This window comes from Grammomys surdaster, unplaced genomic scaffold (assembly GCF_004785775.1).
Source record: "Grammomys surdaster isolate TR1022 unplaced genomic scaffold, NIH_TR_1.0 313, whole genome shotgun sequence".
Taxonomy (NCBI): domain Eukaryota; kingdom Metazoa; phylum Chordata; class Mammalia; order Rodentia; family Muridae; genus Grammomys; species Grammomys surdaster.
The window spans coordinates 6,182,357-6,195,271 of record NW_021604732.1 but is presented as its reverse complement, the minus strand read 5'-3'; the positions used below and the strand labels follow the sequence as shown (position 1 = coordinate 6,195,271).

At 35.6% G+C, this 12,915-nt stretch overlaps 1 protein-coding gene across 5 annotated transcripts in view; it reads left to right on the top strand.

The window, feature by feature from the left end:
- The window catches only part of Gabrb2 (gamma-aminobutyric acid type A receptor beta2 subunit), a 205,166-nt gene that overhangs the window by 103,728 nt on the left and 88,523 nt on the right, over positions 1-12,915 (top strand). The gene's annotated exons all lie outside the window — the stretch shown is intronic.

The window sequence follows — 12,915 nt, the reverse complement described above, 5'->3', positions numbered from 1 at the left end:
AACTTAGCTTCTTGCAGAAGGCCAAAGGCCATACAGTAAGCAAGACTGTGTGTATGGGTGTGTGTGTGTGTGTGTGTGTGTGTGTGTGTGTGTGTGTATGAGGGCTCTCACAAGCATGTGTGTGTGAGCCTTTAGGTAAGTATGCTTATTTTATTTATGATGCTGACTTGTTTTGTAATGTGTTTGCTTTTTGGCACCATGGATTTCATGACAATGAATTAGTCATCTGCCCTGCTGGGAGAGGAGGGGTTAAAAGATTCTGTAATCATTCTGCATTCCAGACATCACAAAGAGCTGGTTTAAAAGAAAGGAGAAGCCTGAGTCTGCTTTTTTCCACCAATGCTTTGGAACACTTTTGTATCTTATCCCAGTCCATAGTTAGAAATAGACAATTTTAACTCAGTGTTCAGTACAGCAAGTAGCTGGACTGTGAGATGTTTTCTGCCTTTGAGAAAAATGTTAGCTCTGGCAGGCAACATGAGTCCAAATCACTGCTCTGAGCAGACATAGAGCATATATGAAACTTTGTGCATATTTTTGCTCATTTAAAAAAGACAGCTTCTAGGGGTAATTAAATTTACACACACTCATAAAGAAACTAATTGCATGCTATATTCTAACTCATCATTATTTCCAAATTAGTTCTTTGCATTATAAAACTAGTTAAATTAGCTGTCCTATAGGATTTCAGTGATTAGTTTTATGTAAATATCATTGGCATTGCTTGTTACATGTGCTTAACTTATGGTACAATATTTCTCAAGAACCAAATTCTTAGGTGGTTTCCGATGCTCAGTGGGAGGGTTTCTTTAAAAAAAGTTTGCTTCTGGGTGCCACTTTATTTCATTATGATTATGTTATTGGAGGTAAAATTTTTGGACTCATAAAGAATCGTACTTTTTCATGGATAGAGAAATCATAGTGATCTTGCTTCAAGTTCTTTGTTTTCCTCTCAAAAAAATAAAAATAGCAAAAACCCTGGTTTATTTTTTTTAAAAAGGAATATCAGCAGAAACTAGCAGCACTCAAGAGTTAAATTACAACTTGAAAATGACAATTTTTAAATTTACACAATACATTATTTCAATTTACATTTTTCATTTCTATTTTTAGTTGCCCAGTGAAATGAAATAGTTGGTAATATTTCTGTCTTTATACCCAGGGAAACAGAATCAAATACGTAAAAATGGTATCTCTCTAGTATACTTTGGCCTCTAAGACGCAGAATTAACATGCTGGTGGGATCATAGATAGTTGATATGTCTTGGGAAAGACTCTGATATTAGATTACTAGATTAAATCATCCCTTTTCTTAATATCCCATACTAAATTGTCTGTTCTAAAATGAACTCGTACTTATTATAGATCTATCCAGACTTCTAACCATCATTGTAGAAAATCAAGTATGATGCGATTTTAACAGTGCGAGTGATGTGAAAATCTTTTTGTTTTTACACTTTGCTGAATGTATTCAAGTTCTATCCCATAAACAAGAGGTTAATAGATGATGCCTGACACCTCAGTAATATTTACCTTTGTCAATTGTTTCCTTTGGTAGCCCAGGGAATCATCAGACTCTTTTTCTTCTTCTATTCATGATTCCTTCTCTCTCTCTCCCTCATCATTTTTCCTCCTATCCTTTCTCATCTCTCAGATCACAAATGGTCCCAATACTGTTGTTAAATTATGATGATCTATCAGCATGTCAAAAACAAATATGCTGGCTTCATAAAGAAAGCATAATCTTTGTCTAGAATGCCTAGAGTAAGGAACATAAAAAATGAATTCATTCATCCATCCATCCATCCATGCATCCATTCATTCATTCAATAATTACTTTCTTCATTAAGCACTCATTGGACACTAATTACTTACCATGCATTATAATAAGCTTATGGATATAATGAAAAGAGTAAAATACAATATTCTGGTAAATTAAATAATGTCGGCAGGATAAAATAATTCTTTAAGTTAAACAAATGATACTTAGAACAAACCTTAAAATCCATTTTGAGAATTTTAAGTGGTCAGTATGGACTGTCTAGGTCATGACTACTACAAGGTCAGCATCACCTATAATACATCAGTAATTCTAGAATGGAGGAGGCAGTGAGCTGGTGGGTCTCTGGGCTAAACTGATACAGTGATGGGGGCTATTTTGGAATATAGGTAGAGTACTCATTATCGCTTTTTCAGTGAATTAGACAAGTAGTAGCTGCTATTCTTCGAATTATTGTTTATTAGTCATACAATACTATTATGTTCAGAGATACTGAGATAAACAAGGTACCATTTCTGTGTCATCCCAAGGCTAATGATTCTCTAGACAACATCACTATCGATATTATCAAATTATTCCTAGAATATTTTATTCAATTAACCACACAACCCTTTTTGAGAGAGAGTTGGCAATTAGAACTACTGAAGAAAATGTAAATAATATACAGAACAGACAGCTTAAAGGTATAGTAGATGAAAATGGAGTTGGAGTTGTGTAGACTCATTTACTTCGAGGAAGTAACATTGGGGCTGGGAGGGATGGATGTGGCAATTGAACAGAATAGTTGTTTTTCAGATAATTACTGCAAGATTCCCTCTGAAGAAACTTGACTGTATCTGACCTAGAGGAAAAATAGACCAATGCTAAGAGATGCCAAAAGGCAATTTAGGTCAGAAAAGTTAAAGAAAAGCTTTAGGCAATTATAGCTGGTGAAAATCAAATGGGTGGCTGTATTTTGCAAGAACATTTACTGGGCATGAAGAAATTATTTTATTGGGAAAGTAATGAGATTAAATAGTTTCTAAGTAGCTGTGGGTTGAGGGTTACTTGGCACCAGCAAAAGCTGAAAGAATTTAATTAAAGGATGATAAGGCAGTACTGGTTTATGTAAGGCTGCAGAGTACATCTGCAGATCCTCGAGGAGCGATGCTGTGTAGGAAAAGATAAAAATCACATCCTTGCTAAACTTCAACACACACTCTTTCTCTCATTCTCTCTCTCTCTCTTTCTATCTCTCTCTCTCATTCTCTCTCTCTCTTTCTTTCTCTCTCTCTCATTCTCTCTCTCTCTCTCTCTCTCTCTCTCTCTCTGTGTGTGTGTGTGTGTGTGTGTGTGTGCACGTGTGTTTGTGCGTTTGTGCTTATCTACTATAACTTAGCCACTTTTTTCTTTTCACAAAATTTTCCTATAGGAATACATTTTACAATTGTATCTGTGCAGTATTAGCTAAGACCCTAGTAAAATCCTACGTAAATGGACTTTTTAAAAAATAATCTTAGCCTTTCTGAATCTGTTCCTCCTCAAAAGTCTCAATAGAAGAGACTGTATTCATGACTATCTATATCTGTACTGAACAGGGGGAAGTGGAGATGCATAAAGGAATAAAACTACCCAGAATTTTAAATGATCCTCAAATTATTTCCAATTAATATATTCCTCTACCACTCCAGTAAAGCCTGGTGATAATTATTTATCCAACAAAAAGACAGGAGCACTGCAAATGGTCACTCAGTCATTCCACAATAGTCAGCTGCAATTGCTGTTTTGGTTTGATGGTTTCTAGAATTTTATCTAAGCTTTCAGAAGGCTAGACTGTATCTTCCCACCCTTGCCATGCTTGATATTTTTTTGGACTATAGTCTAGGCAAATAGTTATCAGTCCCCAGTGGCCATAGATAAGTCCTATAGGCATTGATAGAATTTTAGCACTTTGGGCAGGTGTTATTTCTGACTTTGATATTTGAAGTTGAATTCTTCTGTCACTCAGTTCTGACAACATTAGAAACCACCACCTTAGATGTAAAGAGTATATCTTAATCGGGGCAAAAAAACCCTTTTTTACTCAATAATGTCTTTCTTTTTAATTCAGTTATCTCTGTTTTAAATTAAATATAATTTATAATGACCAGGTCCATTAATAAACACAATAATTTAATATCATGCACATAAAAATGTACATATATTTATGGATATATTATGTATTCATGGTTTCTGATGTGATATATAATGTTAAATTCATATTTAGCAAAATGAAGTAAAATTAGAGATTTAATTCACTGGTTACACCATGTTTATGTTGATATGCTTGGTCACTGTGTAGCTGATTGTTGCCATAATGGACAGAGCAGACAGTTAAGATATTTCTGTCATCACACAGAGATTTATTGATCAATACTAAAATAAAAGGCGGATTCATATAAGTTTAACATTCCCATCACAGATAACATAAAGTTGAATACATTTTGATTCTGTTCCATGAGGTCTACACATCCTTCCGGGCTGAGGATTTTACAATATCATTTCATCACACTATTTTTGCATGGATGAAGGCATTAAATGACACAGGTTATGTGGACAACTTCCTTCTAAGATAGAACATAGGGTTGAAAGAAGAAAGAATGTAATTACAGATGGAAATTAATATTCTCATACCCACTGTACTGTCTAACAGATCTGGAGCAGCACAGGGTATTGGTTTGATAAAGTCTCAGCACCTGCCGAGGATCCTCTGCTCTCAAATCCTATGACTTGTCATATTCACCAGCTCTCAGAGAAGAATAAAACTCTACATTCATTATATTCATATCTTCAGGTGTCTCTGCTTTATTTAAAAGTCGAAAAATGGAAAGGAACCTGATGCATATTAGAATTCAAGTGATAAATTTTGTATTTGCCAAAGAAAACACTATTTTATTAATCCTAATGGGGTAAACCTTAAATAAAGCACAGTTCAATACTATGAAATTAGTACTTTCCACTCTCGTAATTGAAGTCTTACTTGTTTCATTTACCTCAGCACATCACTAGGCTCTTCCCAATACAGTATGCAAAGTAAAAAAGGTTTTGCAGCTTCTTGTATAGCAGAGTTGCTGCCTGCCCACAGGTAGGTATGTGGTTTTTCTTCTGGCATCAGTCAAGACTTTCATGTGACTCAGAGATGCTTTTTGGCACCCAGACTTTTAGCGACTGAAGATAACATTTGTTAGTGACAGAATTGATCCCCGATTAGATTTTCATCCTGTAACAATTCAAGAAAATTGTTGTGAATACTATACAAGATGTGAACACGCTGAACTCAGTGGCATCCAACTTCCAACTATAAAGCCCATCCTTGGCCGGAGGCTTCCTCGGGTAACACACTCCTCTGGCTGTGTTTGATACACAGAGCTGTTCAGGTTAGGAAAGGGAAGAATAACAAGGCTACAGAACTTCAAGTTGAAACATTTTTTTAAGGACAAAGTGAGCTTCTGGGTCTCTCAGGACAATGGGTGTTTAATGGTGCACTGCTCAGAAATGATGCTTTGCCAGAAATGATGCTCTGTCCAGAAAGTGGCATTGACCATCTTTCAGAATCTGATGCTTTCCCTCTCTTAAAGTTTCTACCACTACGCTGATTCCTGCTCTCAATCTGTCTGATTACTCTGAAAATGCAGTGCAGGTCCTGGATGCTCAAGCTTCATGGGGGAAGGCGAGGACAGCAAAGCCATTTGTTTAGGTTTCCTTTTGGTTTTTGTTTTTTTGGTTTTTTGTTTTGTTTTCAGCTGAGGAATTGTGTCAATGCTGCTGTCGAGCAGTGGATAGTGTCTCTTCCTGGCTGTCCTTCAGTTGATCCTCCATCAGGCAGGATTAGGAGAAATTGGCACAGCTGTGGGTTGCTTAGTGTTTAGGGTGAAAATTGGAAACATGACGTGAGCTTCCTATGCTATACCCCTAAGCACACCCACAGACCTTCTTGGCAGCACTTTCAGACAATGTATCTTGTTTTCATTTGACAGTTGCAGCCCACTGAACTGTGACACATCCAAAATTTGACTCACTGCATTACCTCTCCAAGATTTCTCCCTTTTGTGGGCCTTAAATAATGATGGTTAGTTTTTGAAAATTAAATCTCTCTCTTCGTGATGGCTTCCAACTCTATTCCCTACACCTGTGCTAATCTCTGTGACAGTCAACCCAGTGGTTATTATTTAATGACATCATGATTCTTTTCACCATAAGCTTTAAGAATCGCCCTATATCAAATAGTGAATGTTATGGTTCCATGCTAGCTAGCCTTCACCGGATCTCCTGTGGCAGCTACTAATATCATCTGTACATATGAGGATATAGGACTTCCGGGAAGTTGAGTAGTGTGTTTCTGTGTGTGTTTCTGTGTGTGTTTCTGTGTGTGTGTTTCTGTGTGTGTGTGTTTCTCTTTCTCTCTCTGTGTGTGTGTGTGTATGTGTGTCTGTGTGTGTGTGTATAGACAGACACATACCTGCATACATATACACACATACATACATACATACATACATACATACATACTACATAGTTAAATAAATAGATAGAAGCACACAAAGGCCAGGAAGTGAATGTATTGTTTAAGGTTTAGTTGCAGCAAATAGAACTGTGTAGCTAGGTTTTAGCAAAAGACGTTAAGTGGACTTACAGAATTCTTGATAGGACTGGAGAAATAGAAACCAGGCTGTGATTTCTGATATCACTCCCAGAATTGCAGCCTAGCCAAAGCAGCAGCTGCTCACGGGTTAGTGTGACCGTCTGATGAATACAGGGGCTACTACTCAGCCACTGGACCAGAACGTCCCTGCTTGTTATGTAATATATGCAATGCCCTAGAATCTGTAAGCTATACTTCTCTTTCAGTCCAGCTCTGCATTCAAGACTCAGCAAGCACGTCTGACTGACAGCTCTCTCACCTCACTCGAAACTGTAGAGCAAAGCAAGCTGGAAAATGCAGTTCTCAGTGAGTCAACTGCCAATATGAAGCAGTATCTAAGCCTAGATGTTACCTCAGTTAGTCTGCTGATAGAGCTCATACCTTTAAGCATTTTTATTTATCATAAGCTTCCTTATTTATATCTCTAATACAACTAACACACTCCACTTTGTACATAAGCATGTGTGCCTTTATTAAACTCTATCTACTCATTTTTGTGCTTTTTAGAAGACGTTAGCTACTTACATCTTTTTCTTTATAAATTAATAATCCCATTGTATAATATAGAATTTACATCCCTTGAAAAGCCAGGTATTCACAATCTCCCTGCTTTACAACTAGCCGGTGAATGCAGACAAAACACCACCAGTCATATACTTTTGGGTTGTAAATACTTCGTGTGAGAAGAAACAGCCAGAAGCATCGAGTCTGTGAAGAAAAGCAGCGACAGTTTGTATGTGTGCATCACTATGCTCAGTAGCCTATGTCCATCTACAGTGAACCCCCGGTTGTAGCCCATTGACTGAGGTGCAAATGATGAGACTGAACTTTGCTTCTGATCACACAGCTTATACCACTCCTTCACTGTTTTGTGATAATGTTCTTTTTCAGTTTAATAAATGCTTCCCTGTTTAATTTAACCCAGGATAGTTTCTATTATTTGCAACTAATGACCACAGCTTTTAAAGGGATGGATTTTGTCCTATGTAATCTTTTATTACTTTGTGAATAACAATCAGCAAATTTATTTATTTATTTATTTATTTATTTGAGCTTAGTGTATCAAGAGACTTGATCAAAACAAGATGCAAAATAAAACAATTAATATTACTCTCATATAAGACATTTTTGTATTGAATTACCCTGCTCACAATATATTTGATAAGTGATTTTTTGTTGCTCAAATAAGAATATTAGATACTTAATGTGAATTTTCCCATGGCCACACACACATAATCGCGTAACATCTCTGATTATATATATACTTTATTGGACATTCATTAAACATATGAAAAGCTTACATCCATTGCCTTATTTTAGCATGCCAGCCCTGTAGAAATGGGTTAGTAAAGGTCACAGAACTAACTAGGTGTAGTATTGTTATGAAATCCCAGAAAGTCTTTTAAGTCTCTTAAAATCCTACTTTAAGTAAGTGTACCACTGAAGCCACATCAGCTGTAAAAGTTTCTTTAACCCCTCAGTCCTTGTTATTAGGGAAAGGGCTGTTAACTTGTCATTAGTATCTTGGTATCAATATATACATGGATCTCTTAAATGATTGCTAGTCAGTTATTCCCTAATTTTTTCTGACAATTAGAAAATAAAAGATTTATTTCTTACCAAAATAAAGGCACTCTATCAAATTAATTTATTTCAACTGCCCCTTGTAAAAATCATGGGTAAAAAAATATTTAGTATAGTTATAAATGCTGAGACTATTTGTTTATATGTATAGTAAATTACTGCATGAGGATCACTTAATAAAATTTACTGCCAAATAATAAAATTAATTAACAGAATCAGGAAACATATATCAGGGATGAACTGCCCTTGGTGGAATGATGATGTATGTTTTCAATTACAATTGTGTAATAGTAACAAATAAACACAAGAGATCCTATAAACTGTCACAATATGCAGGAATGCTGTGATGTGATTATATCTTGTAGTTATGCCCAGATTTGAACGTTAAGGACCATGCTACACTAACTAGTTATGCCTTGCTTCTCCTTGCCCTGTCCTCCTCAGTCTCCTCCTCCTCTTTCTTCTCCTCCTTGTCTTCTCCTTCTTACCTTCTTCTTCTTCTTCCCCTTCTCCTTCTCCTCCTTCTTCTCCCCCTCTTCATCTTCCTTTCCTTCTCCTCCTTCTTTTCCTTCTTTTTCTTGTTTGAGACTAAGTCTCACTTTATATTTCAGGCTTGTCTGGAACTCACTATGTGGCCCATGATGGCCTCAAACTCACGGCATTCTCCTGCTTCAGCTTTTAGGTTCAATATTATGGGCATGCAATGCGACAGTTGGCTCAATGATTTGGACTGTGAAAACACATCAGCAACAAAAAAAAGAATAGATCCTTAAATTTAGCAAAAACATTCCTTTTAATTTGACATGTTTCCACTAGAATACTTCTCTTTGCTATGTATTTTGACTAATTCCTCTTCTTGGTCATCTCACTGATTTCTTGAAGTAACCTCCTGAACAGGGACAATGTCACCCCCTAATTTAAAGACGAAAAAATAATGGTTAAAGAACTTAGCCAGACCTGAAATTGTAGAAACTGGAATTAACTTCATTCCCAGAGTGCAGCAATTTTTAAAGTGTTTTCCTCATTTTATTGAGATGTAAAAGTCAAATCAAAATTAAATATTCACACTGCATAAAATAAGAAGTTTTGATAGGTTTATAATTATATTCTGAGATCTCTGACTCTTTGATTATTCTTCTTATAAAGTATTCATGGTCTGAGATCCAGTGCCTCCCAAAGATCCTGATTTAATATCGCTTTAGCAGTTATTAAGTGTGATAGTCTGGTGTTTTCCTGGTTAATTTTTGTATCAGGAAGTGTCCTAAATTGTAGCTTTCTATTCTTTGGATGAGATTTTGTTAGAATTTGGAATTGTAACAGTAATGATCTTCCTGGCCTTACCAAATGCCCTGGCCCTGGTCTTCTAAAAAGATTCCAGTGAGGCTGTTTCTACGTCCTTTCTTAAATATATGATAAAATTCACATGTAAAAATCATCTGGGTCAAAGTTTGCTTTTCAGTAAGATTTTAGTAAATTAGGAGTTTAATAGCTATGGGTTTTTAATAGGCTATGTTCTCCTTTACTTGAAAAATATTGAGAAAGTTGTATATTTCAAAATTTTTTTCCTTAAGAATCAAATTTGCATAAAGTTTCTAATTGTATTTTCTTATCGCAATACTCATGCTCATGGGATCTGTTATAATAGTCCCTTTTCATTCTTTCATATTGGTAACCTGTATTCTCTTTATATTGACAAATAGCTGGGTATTTGTCATTTCCTGTAGTATTAGAAAAGACTCTCTGGCTCTGGCTGTTTTCTCTTTTTATCATTTATTCATGCCCTTTGGAATTTTTTGTCTATATATCATTTGTATTTTCTCTCTTCGTCTCTTTCTAGTCTTTTTTTTTTAATATAAGTGAAACCTTGAGCCACTGATTGAATCTTCAAATATATAGCCTTAGAAAAATTCGAGGTTTCCTAAGCTCCAATTTATTTGATTTCCCAGAATGTTATTTTCATGGACATTTGTTTGTAAACCTCTCTAATGTGTTTTTTAATTTTATTTCTGTATTGTGAATTATTTGGCATTATGTTACTTTACTTTTAGTAAGCTAGAATTTTAATGCATGTAATATGATGAATGTCTAATTCAATTAAGCTTTCAACAAAAATATGTTTTTATATTGATTTACCTTTAAATTGTATGAAGACATTTTTATCTTTGGTGTATATATCATATATCATGGAACATATCCTGTATAATGTAAAAAGTGAGCATTAAATAATATGGAATATTCTCTTACTAATCCTAGCCATTGCATATGGAGGTTACAAGGTCTAAGTCAGAGCTATTGACTGTGGCTAGACTTGAATTAACTTATATATAGAATGGGGGACTTACACCAACTAGTCCACTAGCTTTCTTCTCATTCACAATATTCTCATTGTTATTATTAATATAAATATCATTTCTCTATAAAAATGAGCCAGGGAACATCATAATGCTTTTGCACATCCTTTTGGTTAATATCTTAGAGAAACATTTCTATATCTGCATAAGAGAAAGAAGTAAACTACAAGCCTAGCTCTGTCTGATAAATCCTGTCAGATTCACCTTGTATGAGGACTGGGCTAGTACACAGGGCTCCATGCTTAGAAGAGTTTCTGTACTCACTTTGATTGTTGTTTTCAATACTAGAGATCAAAGCCAATGACCTGAACAAATGAAGCAAGGGTTTGGCCACTTAGTTTCATTCCTAGACTATTCTGAAATTATATTTTGCCTTCTCATGTTATTTAGTTATTTAGTTAGTTAATTAGTTAGATAGTTAGTTAGTTAGTTAATTCTCCTTTTCTTGAAAATAGATTCTTTCTCACATAATTCATCTTAAAATGATTTCTCTCCTCCAACTCCTCCCAGTTCCTGTCCACCTTCCCTCCCACAAGGATCCACTCCCTTTCTGTTTTTCATTAGAAAAAGAACAGCCTTCTAAGAGAGAATATTAAATTATAACAATACAAAATATAATAAGATTTTAAAAAAATACTACATTAAATTTGGACAGGACAAACCAATAGAAAAAAAAAAAGATCCCTAGAGAAGGCATAAGAATAAGAGACCCAAATGTTTTCACACTCAGGAATTCCATAGAACACTAACCTGGAAGCCATGATATATATGCAGAGGACCTGGTCCAGAACTATGGAGGCCCTGTGCATGCTGTTTCAGTCTTAAGTTCATATGAGCTTTGTTCATGGTGATTTAGAGGGACTTATTTTCTCTGTGTCCTCTATCCCCACTGTCTCCTACATTTTTTCTGCCTGCTTTTCTATCAGGTTCCCTGAGCTCTGTGGGAAGGAAGACATTCCATTTAGGGTTGAGTATTCCAAGGTTAATAATTTATAAACATGGCACCCCACACTTTAGTTTAGTAGCCCACAGATACCACTCATTTTCCCCGGACTTCTCTAGTAATTACGATGGAAAACAGAGTTAGGGCCTGGGTCTTAGGGCTACAAGATGCTTCTACTGTAAGATACAATCTGATCCATTACTGTCTCAGAGACCACTGATGAACTACCAAGGTATCATGGTTTGATAGTTTGATCACCTTGGTCTCTTGCCTCCTATTCTTCAAAAGTGAAGAATATGCCATCCTGTGTGGCTGATATCTACTACCATGTTCTCTGTATAAAGATCTGTCATGAAACTATAAGACATTCTTATGTAGATATTGCATATACAAAGAAAAAGCAAGCAGCAACCCATTTGCTCTCTGGCTTGCTTCCAAATGCTATTTTTACATAGTCATTGCTGTCTATGATGTTATGTTTTCTAACTCTTATGAGAATCCAGAATTTGTGTCTGAAATTGAGCAAAACTTGACTCTACCCTGTGAAAACAGATCACATTCAACTTACTCTTATCTGGCCTTACACCCCCAGAAGACTATCTCAGTAATTAAAGAAAATAAATGGAAGCTGTTTTGTAGAGCATCATCTACAAACACCCCTTTGAATATCACAGAATTTTTAAAAACCGGTTCTTGTTAAAATGGCCCATGAATCTAACAAAGAGGAAGATGGGATGATTGGACATAGTTTGCCATTTTAAAACAGATGCTCCTGCTTGACAAAGTTAGTTGAAGCAAACCTGTCAAATGTCAAAGTGTAGAGTATTAAAATTTCAATGAAATGTCAGGAGAGATGGGAAAACCAGTGAATTTAAGAAAATCTGTCATGAAGATGGCATTATATGTTTCTCTATGCCTGAGTTTGGGTGGCATATGGAAGTTTAAAAATATAACCTAATGATGCGTCTTTACAGTTATAAGTTTATGTAACCTAATTGCCACACTGCTGTCACTGTCAGTTTATTTGTTAGGCTAATGAAATATGCATTTCGTTAGAACTTAGCTAGGATAAGTTCTGTCCCATAGTACTGACAGGTCCTGAACTGTTTCTATTATTGACTCGAAATCAAGAAAGATGATCATGGCTGCAATGAAGGTACCAGTGTGAACCACCTTCATAGGATGGAGATGCAAGAACCAAGATGGATTGGAGACAATGTTGAAAGCACCCTGGTGATGGAGAGCATAATTAGTAAGAGCTGAGAGTGAGGGAGTGAAAATTGTATGGAAGACCTTACAATTTGGTTGCTTGTTAGAATTATCAATTTTCAAGTTTAAACATTTGGGATACTTTTATTTTGAAATAATATCAGTTTTGCAAAATGTTACAAGAATATATAGCCATCCCACATACTCTTCAACCAGCTGCCCTTAGGTCAACATGTTAAACAGCCATGCCACAAAGTAACTAAGATTGGCAAAGAAAGAAAGAAAGAAAGAAAGAAAGAAAGAAAGAAAGAAAGAAAGAAAGAAAGGAAAGAAAGGAAGAAAACAAAGAAAAGAAGAGAAGGGAAGGGAAGGGAAGGGAAGGGAAGGG